This window comes from Rousettus aegyptiacus, unplaced genomic scaffold (genome assembly GCF_014176215.1).
Source record: "Rousettus aegyptiacus isolate mRouAeg1 unplaced genomic scaffold, mRouAeg1.p scaffold_m13_p_6, whole genome shotgun sequence".
Classification (NCBI taxonomy): Eukaryota; Metazoa; Chordata; class Mammalia; order Chiroptera; family Pteropodidae; genus Rousettus; species Rousettus aegyptiacus.
In genome coordinates, this window is record NW_023416309.1 from 11112226 (window position 1) to 11126311 (window position 14086).

Sequence of the window (14086 nt, forward strand, 5' to 3'; positions counted from 1 at the left end):
GTTTCTTCATCTTTAAGCTTTAACTCTTGTTGGTTATAAGCAACATTAGTCTCATTGGTAGGAAGAGACTGTCTCACAGAGACTTTACCTCTCTGCACTTCCCGGGCCTCGTGGCACATTTGGATGTTCAGTCATATGCTGGTATCCAAGAACGTAATTCTGAAAAACACAATGAAAAGTAGCAGAGAGGTGAGAAAGAGGCAGTTATGGCTCCTGAATCTCAGTATTACACTGTTAAAGATAGATTCTTAACTATCTGAAATTGTGATCAAATTTTATGAATACGTGCATTTGAGCGTTTTTATTCTCCAAAGAGAGGGTCAGCACATCCCATTAAATTGTCAAAAAGAACTGCAAATTATCCCTCTTCTGCTTTGCTCTGAGAAATGAGGTGGGATAGTCTATATGTCTATGCTCCCTTGACATCCACTGGACCTTCTCAAGAGCTGCCACCAGAGACAGTAGAAGTGGACGGAGAATGTAGGGTTAGCCCCTTTGCTCCAACTTCAATAAAAGAAATTCTTTCCTTTAAATTTATTTTTAAATACAGAAGTACTTTTATCCTATAAAATAGGGTAGAGAAATAATCAGGAAACATGAAGAGTAGGGTTACCTAGATGAAGTAGTCCTTTAACTATTGCATCTGCCTTCATCATTGTAGACATGCATCTTATAACAAGGTGACCAGTGTCTACTCAGAGTCTGTGGCTTCAGGCTTGAACTATAACCACACAGTATACTTTATTCTTTATTGATTTTTCACTTCTCATCTTCCTGTTTCCATTCTTGCTACATCCATATTCTTTCATTTATTTAATTTCTGGTAGGCAACCTGACACTTCTCAAGGGCGATTCTATTTCTCCATACCAGCTTTGATGCCTTGGATCTCCTTAAAGTAACACTTTTTCCATTTCTGTCAAGCCCCAGTTCTCTCCAGGACTTGCTCCTATCATACAGGTGAACTGTCTGTCGGGCTGACTTGGGCTCAGAACTTATAGGCAGATTTGGATCTCTATTATGCTTTAGAAATTATAACCACTGCATAGATATAAACCCTTCAAGCTCTACACTCATTTATCACGTCTTCTAAAACCTAGAGGGCATTCAAATTAGCGCCCACCCAAACACCAATTCACAATTGCAGCTCATCATAGTGCACAGCTGCCTGTATTGCTTAATTTCTCAAACTTGAATAATATAGAAAATTTAAAAAATCATAATCACCATAATAGAAAATGGTCAGATATACTGTGGTATATTTGGTCAATGTAATAGTATATGGACAATCTGATACTTATAAAAAATATTTTTGATTAAATCCTAAATGAAAAGAAGTGAAACTCAAATATACAAAAGCTTCTTGAGAAATGATGAATAAAAGACAAAGTATATGAGATGTTGCAGATCTTTTTGATTCTCTTGATTATTTCTAATGGTTACAGTATGGCTGTTATAGCTCTAGCCATAAAGTTCACATTCCAGTGGGCACAAAGTAGGAGGAAGAAGGAAGAAATAATATTTCCTAAATCAAGAAGCTAAAGCTTCTCTGGAAATCCCATGGCACAATTCCACTTATTTCCAATTGGCCAGCACTTTGACCAGCCTAGTTGAAAGCAGATAAAGAAAAGAAGGTTGTAAATGAAGATTGGGTCAACCAATCAATTAGTGCCAGTATGGTAACTGAAAAGTCACCGTGTCTGACTTCTGGTCTTGAAGTAGTCTACTACAGTAACCACTGAATTTACCAAAGCCAGAATATAAAAGGAAAGTTTCTTCTTTCTGTTCTTCCTCTTTTCCTCTCTTCTTTCCTTCCCTTCTTCTTTCCTTTGTATTGTAAGGTCTAAATTTTAAAGTGTTGCCTTGACAGCTTTGAGTCTATCAGGGCCCCCAAGGACCTAGCTCTGGGTTTCCCTGTTCTTGCCAGAAATGTCCCCTCCCCCAATAGAAAAAGCTCCCTCCCTGGCAAGTTCCCCTATCAGCTGGGTCAGCTGCACCCTACCTGGTCTTCAACCTAATAGATTTTAACCCTTTGTCAGATTGTAAAATTATTTAAATGAGCCAGTTATATCCTCCCAAGTGACCTAAGGGTCTCTTCACACTCTTGTCACCACAAAGCCTGACTCTCACAGCCCCTGCTGGTTAATTCCCACATGCATTGCTCTGTGGTCTTGCATGGCCTGATGTGTCCTCCTCCCTTGGGCTATGAGTATTTATGACTGATAAATTGCTGTCTGTTTCATCTGTCTGGTGTCTGGTGTTTTGTGTTTGTCCATCTCCTAGTATTTAGGGTGGATGATCCTTCCCCTACCAATATGATGAATAAGAGGTGATCAAAATATCTTTTGATGTTCCTTCCAAGCCCATATGCCAGGCACTTCTCTAGGCACTGGCATTACAACATTGAACAAAATATACTAAGGCATTGCCCTGATCTTGGCTTATCATCTGGTCACAGAGATATTTGCTTGCATTGTGTGTTTGCTTCTACAAGTACTGGAGTCAAGTGCTATGGGAGTACTTAACAGAAACAACAAATCTAGGGTGTGTGTATGTGTGTGCATGTGTGTGTACTACATCAGTAAAATCTGGGGTAAGAGAAAGTACCCAGGCAGAGGGATTAGAATATTGAGAGAGATTTTTAAGTTTAGTGTGGTTGCAGCTGAGAGTTTGAGGGGCTGAGAATATTGCAGAGAGGGGTCAGTAGAAAAGAATTTGTTGAAAAAGAAACTGGAGAAGGACTCAGCAGCCAAATCACAGAAAGTCTTCTCAGCAGACTAAAGAAGTTCAGAGTTTCATGAGTGGAGCACACATGGATGAAAGTTTGCTTTTAGAAAGACCCTTATGGCTTCAGTGTGACGAATGGGAGTGTACCACAATGGAGAACAGAAGAAAATCAGGGAAGCTATGGCAGTGGCCTGAGCCAGCAAAGTGGCAAAGCTATGGGAAGACACAGAGAGAGTGTTTGTGAAGTCATGGACCAGTAGAAGGAGAGAAATGTGTGGCTTCTAAGTGACTTTACACTCAAGGGGTTTTGTTTCTACCATCCTCATAAGGGGCAGGAATGTAAAAGTTATTTGTTCACTTAAGACAATGGTTTAATTGTCCATGGCATAAGTTTTATATCAAAAATTTCTGCATCTGAAAGAAAAAGAAAATACAATTCCAGTGGCTTACACAAATTTGGATTTATTTTCTGACAGAGAGATGTAGTTGCTTCAGAGGTATCAGAGCAGATACCACTTTCGAAGTTTCTCTCATTGTCATAAGATGGATGCTATAGCTCTATCCATTATGCATTCAACACAATAGAAAGAGTAAGTAAAAAAAGTTGTGCCAGTATTATGTGTCTTCATATTAGAAAAGAAATATTTTATAAAAGACCTCTCTCAGAAGATTTCTGCCTATTCTTCATGGGCACTGTTAAGCCCTAGCTGCATGAGGAGCTGGGATGGCAACTATTGTTCTTCTGAACTCTATGAAAGAAGGCAGAGAGAAGGGGTTCGGGATGCCATTCAGCATCCAATCAACAGCATTTGCCACAAGTACATTATAAGCCTGGGTTATACTTGAGGGGAAAGAGGAAGCTGTGGAGGCAAGCATGTAGCAGAGGTCAGTCAGAGTCATGAATTTTATGAAAGGTTTGCTGGGAAACTACATTTAAGAAAATATATATGGTGACTATGATTCCCTCGACAGAGAAACTGAGTGATTTGCAATGTACTTGCATTTCATGGTGCTCATTCCAAGAACTGTCACTCGCTCTCATGTCAGACACGTGAGTAGTTTCAAAATCACCATGCTGGCCCACTATTAAATTACATACACGTGCACACATACAGACTCTTTAGGAGCCCCCAGTGTGTGGTGAGAAGTGCTCTTCTGATGGTTGTGGAATCAACACTGTTGATTTGTTTGTGCAAATATGCTTCTTTGCAAGGCTGGAACTCCAGGAAGATTAAAATGACCCTCTGCTGCCAGTCTCTTGACAAAGGTTTGTAATCTAAGTTTCTTAAAAGCAGTCTTGCATCCATACTTATCATTTGTTTCTCACGGCTATCTGGCAAAGCAGGCTCTGCTCACCATTTTTGGAAGAGGAAACTGACCTAAAGAAATAAAATGATTCGCTTACGATCACCTCATAGACTGAGGGGGTCAGCAGCCTTTCTCTCAAGGAAGACTTCCTGGGCGCCAATGTCAGCTCCTTCTAAGACTGGATGACTCAAAAACTTTCAGGGTAGTGGTAAAGCAAGGCCACTGAAAAATAAAGGAAGACGAGCATTGATAAAGTCAACTATAATTCTAGTTTAGGAAAATCTGGAAAGAAGCTGTTCTGTTTATGTATGTGATAACAAAACACACCAAAACTTAGGCCCATAAAACACCAACTGTTTTATTGTGCTCATAGACTCTATGGTTCAAGAACTCAAACAGATCATAGTAGGAATAGTTTGTCTGCTGCTTGATGTCTAGGGCCTCAGCTTAAAAGAGTTAAATGGCTATAGGTTCCTACATGGCTGGGGGTTGGAATTTTTTGAAGACTCACTCAGAGGTCTGGCTGCTAGTCTGAGATAACTCCAAGGCTGAGCTCAGGTAGGCCTGCTGACTTAAGCACCTATGCATGGTCTCTCCATATGGTTTGTGCTTCATCCCAACAAGAAAGCCTCAGGGTAATGGGACTCTTTATATTGCATCTCAGAGTTCTAAGAGATTGGGTTCCAGTGAACAAGGCAAAACATAGGTGGCCCTTTGGAAGTCACGTAGTGTCACTTTCACCATACTCTATTGGTAGAAGCAGTCTCAAATAGACCAAGATTTAAGAGGTGGAGGTTCCTCTTAATGAGAAGTATATTAGAGTATGTGCAGCCATGTTTTAAATCCAGTGCAGAAGATGTTCTACATTGGCTATCTTTATTTTAAATTGATAAGAGTAGGAGAAATACATACTTTCTTTTCAGAGCTTTTTATCTCTAACTTTATTTATCTGGCCTTAATACTATCTCTTACTAACTGTGTGACCATGGACTCTTATCTAGTTTTTCCAAGTCTCAGCTTCCATATATTTAAAGTACAATACCTCACTTATTACACCTTATAATACCTATCTCACTGGGCTTCTGTGAAAAGGAAATGAGACAATGTATGAAAAGTGCTTAGCAAGGACCTAGTCCACATTTATTCAACACATATATCTAGCTGTTACTATGTGCCAAATGTTTCTCAAGAATAACCTCATTTAATTCTCATTTGCTCCTACTACATAGACACTGTCGTTATTCCTATTTTAAGGACAAGGAAACAGAAGTGCAGAGAGGGCAGAGACTTGTCCATGGTCACGAAGCACATACATGGAAGACCAGGACTTGAATGGAGCAATCTGGCTCTAGAATCCATACTCTTAACCACTGTGATGTGTGGCCTTTCAGTGGATAATAGAGATGTGAATACACACATGCATATACAATTTCTTGAGCATCCATAAGCTGCAGTGCGAGCCCAGGATATTGGTTTGTGCAAAGACTCTGTTCATTTAGACCAGGGGTCTGTGAACTATGACTATGGTCCACATCAAGACCCTGCAATTTATTGTGCGTTACCTATGGCTGCTTTCATGCTGTACTAGCAGAACTGAATAAGTGTGACAGAGATTTTATGGCCTGCAAAGCTGAACATTCTTATTATCTACATCTTTACAGAAAAAAGTTTGCCAAGCCCCGTTCTTGATCTTACCTGCAAGAACACTTTATCCTAGATTTCTTGGAATTTCATACATGTTGAACCTTTGTCTGGATTAATTCCTTTAGTTGGCATGTATTTTTGAGTACCTAATATATGACAACCATTGCTCTAGACCCCGGAGCTACTTAATGAATAAGAGATGTGGTTCTTTCCCTCAGAGAGTTTATGTTCTGGTGGAGGAAAAAAAAAGAAACAGTAAGCAAAGACCACATGATTGTAGACTATAATGATTATTACGAAAGAGAGAAATAGGATAACAAGTAACTGAGTTTAGAGGGTAGATTTCTTATAAATAGAAGCCATTTTAGTTGGAAACTCTATTACTGCAGCTGAAAGCAGTCTAATAAGAAGACACAGAAGGAGTAGAATTATGAAACTGTCATCTCTGAGAATGGAATAGAAATCTTTCTAAGAAGTGCAGAAGGATGGCTGCTCATTGCAGGGTGCCTGACTCAGGATATGATAGTGAATTAAAAGTGAAGCTGGTCAAGCCTAATAGTATGATTTTTCTCTTCTTCAATGTGAAACAACTTGGATGCAAACATGTGGAAAGAAGATAGTGAGTTCAACAGAAGTTGAGATTTTAGAGGATAGCAATAAATGGAAATAAGGCAAGAGGTGAATGGACAAATTTAGCCTGGAGACAGATTTTGTTTGGCTCACACATTGTATTAAAACTACCTATTTGAATGCCTTTAGATCGAGCACAATCAATTTGGTTCACCACTTCCCCACTGTGTTCCTGCTGTATTCTGTTTTGCCTGTTTGTCTCTTTTATGTTTCCTGTCTGACCCTGTAAGCTTGAGATTGCAAGCACTGAATTATAGTAATAGATGATGGACTCTTACCTGCATGAGGAGAAAATAGCAAGACAGAGAGAAAAGGATTTTGAGAGAGTGGTAGGATTCATGAATTGGAGACTGAAGCTTTGATGAGGTCAGATGGGAGCTAAGAAACTCTTAAAGTAAGACCTGGAAAATTAGGAAGGTCTCTTAAGAACAGGATATTCTGAAGGTAAAAGGCTGATGTTTACAAGTTAAAGAGTGTGGCACTGGGGGTGGATAGCTGAGGTAGGGGGAATCAAAAGGTTATATACATATGCATATACATATACATTTGAACATGTGTACATATAACATACATATACATGCACACAAATTCATTCACACACATGCTTTGGAGTGATTTTAAGAGACCACTTCGCATTCAAATTTTTAAAAATATCTCCACTTAATGAAGATGTACTTTTTAAAGATTTTTTTTAGACACATGATAAAAAGAGTCATTAAGAAACAGCCAAAATGCTATCAATGAAGGGCTAGCTGAGGCTGGAATATAAGGAATCTCTTTTCTGACAAAACAACTTTTCTTCCTTCTACAGAAAAGCTAGGGCAAGCGAATTATTAAAAACACACCTAAGGTTTCCAAGGGGTCAAACACAACGACTGCCATCTAGGTTGGTGTATCACTATATATGTACACATATCCTTTCTCTGTCCTCCTCCTCCTCCTCCTCTTTCCTTCTTCTCCTTCTTATTCTATTCCTATTCTTTTATTCTTATTCTTATATACTTATTCTTCTCTCTTTGCTATCTCTGTCTTCCTCCTCCCCTGAAACCATGCTCACTCTCAGCATAAACAGAAAAGAGAGAAGCCTCAAACTTCAAAGCAATTTTAATTTAGAAAAGGGAAAACATCAAATGCCAATGAATAGTCTTTCACACCCCCACCACATGCTTTTGAGGTCAGCGGGCAGGGGCAAGCTAAAAACATTGAAGGTAGGAGAGAAGAGCAGAGCTAGCAGCTGGCCTAAAATTGCTCTAACGACAACAACAACAACAACAAAATGAGACATCACTTTAAGTGTGAAAATGTTAACAAAAAGTTCCCTGGTAGATGAGAGCACTAACAGGAAGAAAGAAATTTAAAACATGTATAATTAAGGGACAGATTTTGAAAGATATATCTTCTGGAGGACAAAAAAGCAAATAGGAAGACAGAGTTCTCTTTGGAAATTGGGTAGTGAAGGAGAATAGAAGCAAAAAGAGGAAGTTTTATGGTTCTGAAAGAAAAATGCTAAAAAAAGTCAAAACACATACAACCCTCCTTCATAAATAGACATCCACTTAATCAACTGAGCTTCACTGCATTAAGAGAAGAGAATGACTTTGAACTAAAAATATTGCAATCTACCCCTAAAATAGAAAATGAACATAAGAAAAAATGGAACGAAATCTATAAGGAGTTAGTACAAAAAAAATATATTAAAGAAGAATTCTTTATTTTCAGATGATGAAACTGCCCACACCTCCCAACAAAGAAAAAACTATGAAACAGAAAATTTCTGAACAATGCTCCACATTATTTAAATAACCTTAAATTAACAATTGGGGATCTAAAAATATATATACTGAATTGAAAATTTAATAACTAATAACAGAAATGGAAAAAAACAGAAAGAAATAAAAAAATTAATTGAATTTAGAAAAAATAGAAAAAAAAACTTAGTTCAGAAATTAACACTAAATTACAAGATATCCAAAATAATGGTAGCGAGTAAAAATTTAATGAGGGTCATTGTAAAGATTCAGGAAACTAGCCAAGAAAATAATAATGATATTTTTTTTAAAAAGGACAGAGGAAAATGGTGAAAAGGAAAGACAAGAAAGAAGGAATAATGTATATATAATTGAACTCTGAAGAGACATAAATAATAAATAATATTTGAAATTATGATCCAAGAAAACTTTCAGAAAAATATTCTGACTCTACATATTAAAAGGTTCCATTGGTGCATGGGAAAATTAACTTGGAAAGATCAACTCCAAAATACATTCCAGTAAAACTATTAGACTACAAGGATAAAAAAAAGCTCAAGACCTCCTGGCAAAAAAAAAATAGAACAACTTATGATCATAATAATTAGACTAGCATCATACTCCTCAAACACAACATAAAAAGCAAGGCAAAAATAAAGTAGTGTTTCAAAGAACTCAGTAAAATAAATTGTGAACCAAGAATTTTCTATCTAGCCAAGCTATCTATGAAATATCGAGGTTATATGAAATGTCTTAAACATACTAATACTTAGAATTCTATACCCAAAGCTCTTTTTGTGGAATCTTCTAGAGGAAGGGTTTCATTCATCCAATAGATTATTTAAAAAGCTTATGAAAGAAGGCTGATAGTGAGAACTTTTTAAGCAAACAAACAAACAAATAAATAAATACTCATTACATAAATACTATATACTATATATATATATATAGTAGATTAAAATTAAAACAAAGGTTAAGAGGAAGGTAAAGAATTAATGTGTAAATGCTATATATTTTGTCAAAACTGAAGTACTGCAATTAAAAATGAAATGAAAAAGGAGTGTGAAACAGGGAAGTAAATAACCTCATTATGCAAACTCAGTAATTAGAAGTTAAAAGGTATCACAAAAAACCGATAACCATTGACAAAATTTTCAAATAGGAAAACATGAAACTAAGGGCATTTTTAAAAGTATTGATACAAAGATAGAAAAGTAATATAAGCCTTCTTAAGTAGTAATAGAAAAATGAAAACAATTCAAAAAAATTAAAGAATGCATATCAAATAGATGAAGAAATATAGCAAATAGAATATACACAATTATAAAATATTATGATAGAGTTGGGGTCAAATACATCAATCACATTGATAAATTAAAAGGGATTTGACTCAATGGGAGGAAAACATTTTAAATTTGTCTCACAAAATAAGACCCAACTACATGCTATATATAAGAAATAGACTTAAAGAAAAGTGATTTGAAATGCATCAAAAAAGGCATGGATGAACAAAGGATACTAGGCAATTGGAATTATAAATAAAATAAGTAAAAGTAAAACATCTTTACTGCAGACAAAGTAGAATTTAAATTTAAAAAAAAACATTAAATGGGGCAGAAAGGCTTAATGCCATGATTCACATTTTATAGATATCTATGAACTTAATAAAATAGTAATTATATTTTAGAAGCAAAATCTGTACGAAATGCAAGGATACGCTCTAATAAGGACTTTAAAACATCACTCTCTACAAAAAATATGAAATGGACAAAAATAGTGAATAAGAATACAAAAGATCTAAAAAAATTTTTCCATAAGGTAGACTTTATGAATATATATTGAATTTTATACCCTGTTGTATGTTGAATTATGTCAGCCAAAAATGTACATTGCTGTTCTAACCCCTATATCTCAGAATATGTTAAAAGAGTTAAACTTTGTAAATTTTCAGATAATATGATAATATACTTAGAAACCAATGACAGATTAACTTAAAAATAAAATAATTCAGTAAGATAACAGGATATAAAATTAATATTTTGAAGTCAATGATCCTTTATGCAAACAATAACCAGTTAGAAAACACGATGGAAGAGACTCCATTTATATCATAAAATAAAAAGAAAAAAGTTAAGAATAAATAAGAAATATGCAAAAATCTTTATAAGAAAAAGCCTACCAAAAACTTCTGAAAGATGCAAAATGAACTTGAACAAATGGAAAGAAATTCCCTGGTTTGAATAGAAAGAATTTTTTACAAATGTCAGTGTGCCCTAAACAAATTTATGAGTGTAGCAAAATCCTGATTAAAATAATATGTACTTTATATGAAACTAGAGTAATTTACCCTAAAGTTAATATAGAAAATTGGACATAATAGAATTGTCAAGAAAATAAAAAAAAATAAAATAAAACTGTAGGGGGCAGAGGGGAAAACTAGCTATACCAGATATTAAACTATACTAAAGCCTCTATAATTAAGAGAGTGCCAGGTAGGCTCATAAATTACTGAATTGTATACTTGAACAAAAATTAACCTACTTCACAGGAATATAACACAATCTACAGTCTCTTCAAGGTATCATTAACTATATCCATTAGAGAATAAACACCTATTAGATGTGGAAATCAATAAGAAAGATATGGCTTATAGTCAAGGAAAAATAGATATTCATGAAACAGACCCAAGTTGGCCCAGATGTTAAATTTAGTGGACAGAAACTTTGAACAAACTATTACAAATATTTTAAAAGAACTAACAGAACATATGTTCAAGAAAGTAAAGGAAAATACAATCTTTTTAAATGAATAGTTAGGAAATATATTTGGAGAACTGAAAACTATAGAGAATAAAACAAATGGAAATTCTAGATCTGAAAAAAAAAATACTAAAATGGAAAGAAATGGGTGTGCTTACAACAAACTTGAGATCACAGAAGAAAGAATCAAAGCAGATATATAAATAGGAATTATCCATACTTAAAAATGGAGAAAAATGAGTTCAGGTTAAGTGAATAGTATATCAGTAACCTGTGGAACAATATTATACAGCCGAAAGTATGTGTAATAGGAGTTTCAGGAGGAGAAGAGTGAAGACAAGGAAGAAAAATATTTTGAGAGAATAATAGCCAAAATTTTCCAAATTTGGTTATAAAACATTTATTTTTTCCAATGTTCAAAAAACTCAGAAAACCCCAAACAAGATAAACACACACACACACACACACACACACACACACACACATGCACGCATGCGCGCGTGCGCGAGAGCGCATATACCCTTAAACACAACATAGTAAAATTACCGAATAAAATTTCAAGAAAGAGTTGAAAGCATAAAGAGAAAAGCACCTTTACATGTTTCCACACAGAGAAATCATAACATGAATTAACATTGACGTCTTAGAAAAATTAAAGACCAGGAAATGATAGAATGTTAGCTTTAAAGTGCTGAAATCAAGAAATATATATCTAATAAAAATATCCTTCAAAAATAAGGTTAAAATTGTTGGACAAACAAAACCTGAAGGAATCTATCAACAGCAGACCTGCACTGTAACAATGCTAAAAGTGTGTTCTTCAGACTGAAAGAAAATAATACAAAATGGGAATTCAAATCTATAGAAATATAAAACAAAGTAGTATAAAAAGTATATCTGTTGCAAGAATATCCAACAAAAAGAGGTCATTAAACTTCATTGTTCATGTAGTCAAGAAAAAGTATAAAGGCATAAAAATGAAATTAAAGATCTAACTGACATAAGAAAATGTTCATGACTTGCTACATTTTTTGATGTCTTTATCTGCTTTCTGAGAAAATTGTATGAAATATTCCACTAAGATTGTTTGTGTTATAGTTAGGTACATATGAGTTCATGAGTTTTATATAGTCTTAATTAATTGCTGCTTCTATCTGTAGTCTTTATATTTCTAATCATACTTTTATGTTAAATTATATGTTGTTGATATTGATGTAGTTTCCTTTTGGTGATGTTCTCCTGATTTATCTTTTTTCCCAATTGTTGTATTTAACTTTTCTGCATCATTTTTTATGACATTAGCTTATAATTGTTTTCGTTTTTTTCATGCAGTCAGATGGTCACTTTTTAAAATAAGTATATTTAGTCTGTATATGTCTTGACTCCTAATGTATTTGCCCTTATATTTACCATCTTATTTCACCATTTTTTCCCATTTTTTCTGTACATCTTGTTTGCATTGTTCTCTGCCTTCTATTCATTCTTTTTTCCTCATTGAATTTACAGATTATTTTAAAATTACAGTTAAGCATTTTTAAACATTTTAGGCATGGAAATGAATTCTATATTATTTTTATATCCATCACCTGAACATGGGAGCAAATGATCATGTTTTAACTATCTATTAACATATTCACCTACTCATTTTCCCTCAAACTCTGTTTGATCTACTAGAACTCTTAAACATCAAAGAAAAACTCAACACATTAAAAATTATCTATAACATGCACAGCACCTTCTCCAACCACAGTAAAATAAAATTAGATATAAAAAATAAAAGACAATAAAGAACAAACATGAATATGGAAGAGTATTCTTGTCTTTGATACTTGAATTATAAAAGAAACAACAAAGAAATTTATGACACATTTAGAATCCCAGTAAGAATATTGCATGTAAAAGCTTGTGAGATGCAGCAAAAGTATTAACCAGAGGTAAATTTATATCCATATATAAAGGTATTTTAAAATAAAAAGCTACTGAAAATAAGAGGTAATACTGCAACTATGTAAGAAAAGACAAAACAAATTAAAAGTGAATATCAAAGACAAAGCAAGTGAAATGAACAAAATAAAATTAGAAGCAGAAAATAAAATAAAGAACCACGAAGTGACAGTAAGCACAATAACCTGAACATCTTTTTTTTTTTTTTTTTTTTTGAGGGATCCATAAAAAAGACAAATCTTAGGTTACCAGAGATCAGGGAGAGAAAAATAAATAATATCAGTAAAAAAAAAAGACTGAAGTTGCCTTTTCGCAAAGATGGCACCGAAAATGAAAATGGAAGCCCCTGCCTCTCCCAAAGCCAAAGCCAAAGCTAAGGCTTTGAAGGCAAAGAAAGCAGCGCTGAATAAAAAATAAAAAGATAAATTAAAAAAAAAAATGATACGCAAGTCACCCATCTTCCGATGGACCATGACACTGCAGCTCCGAAAGCAACCCAAATATCCTCGGAAGAGTGTCCCACCCCCAAACAAGCTTGAACACTATGCCTTCATTAAGTTTCCTCTGACTGCAGGAGATAGAAGACAATAACACACTTGTTCATTATGAATGACAAAGCCAACTAGCACCAGGTCAAACAGGCTATGAAGAAGCTCTATGATATTGACATGGCCAAAGTCAATACCCTGATCAGGCCTGATGGAAAGAAGATGGCACATGTTCGGCATGCTCTCGATTATGATGCTTTGGACGTTGTCGACAAAATTGGAATCATCTAAATTGAGTCCAGCTAGATAATTCTAAATATAAATTTTTTCACTTATGTTTCTTTAAGCTGATTTCTGATTGGACTGGGAAGAGGCCATACTGTGGTGTATACACACTATAAATAATGGAGTTTGGGCAAGATTCTTGGTCTACTTGAAAAAAAAGGCTGTAGTCTAAATACTCTAGAAATAAAAAATCATTGAAAAGTGTGATGAATAATTATAACAATAAATCTGAAAAATGTAGACAAAATAGACAACAAATTAGAAAATTACAGATTACAATTGCCTCAAGAAAACTTGAAAACCTAAATAAATCAATAACCATCAGAAAGTGAATCAATTTTTAAAACTCTTCCTTCCTCCAACAACAACAAAATAGTTTTATAGGAAATTTGCTATTTTTCATGAAACATATGTCTTATAATTTTTTTCAGATAATAAAAGAAAAATTGTCCTGTTCACTCACCAAGGTTAGTGGAACTTGGATAATATAATCAGACATGAATAGGTCAAGAAAATAAAATTACAGACCATTTTTTATCTATAAACATTATAGAT

General features: G+C 34.4%; 1 pseudogene; it reads left to right on the plus strand.

Moving 5' to 3' along the window:
* Window positions 1–13076: 13076 nt before the first annotated feature.
* Window positions 13077–13537, plus strand: LOC107518067 (annotated as a pseudogene).
* The last annotated feature ends 549 nt before the right edge of the window (window positions 13538–14086 follow it).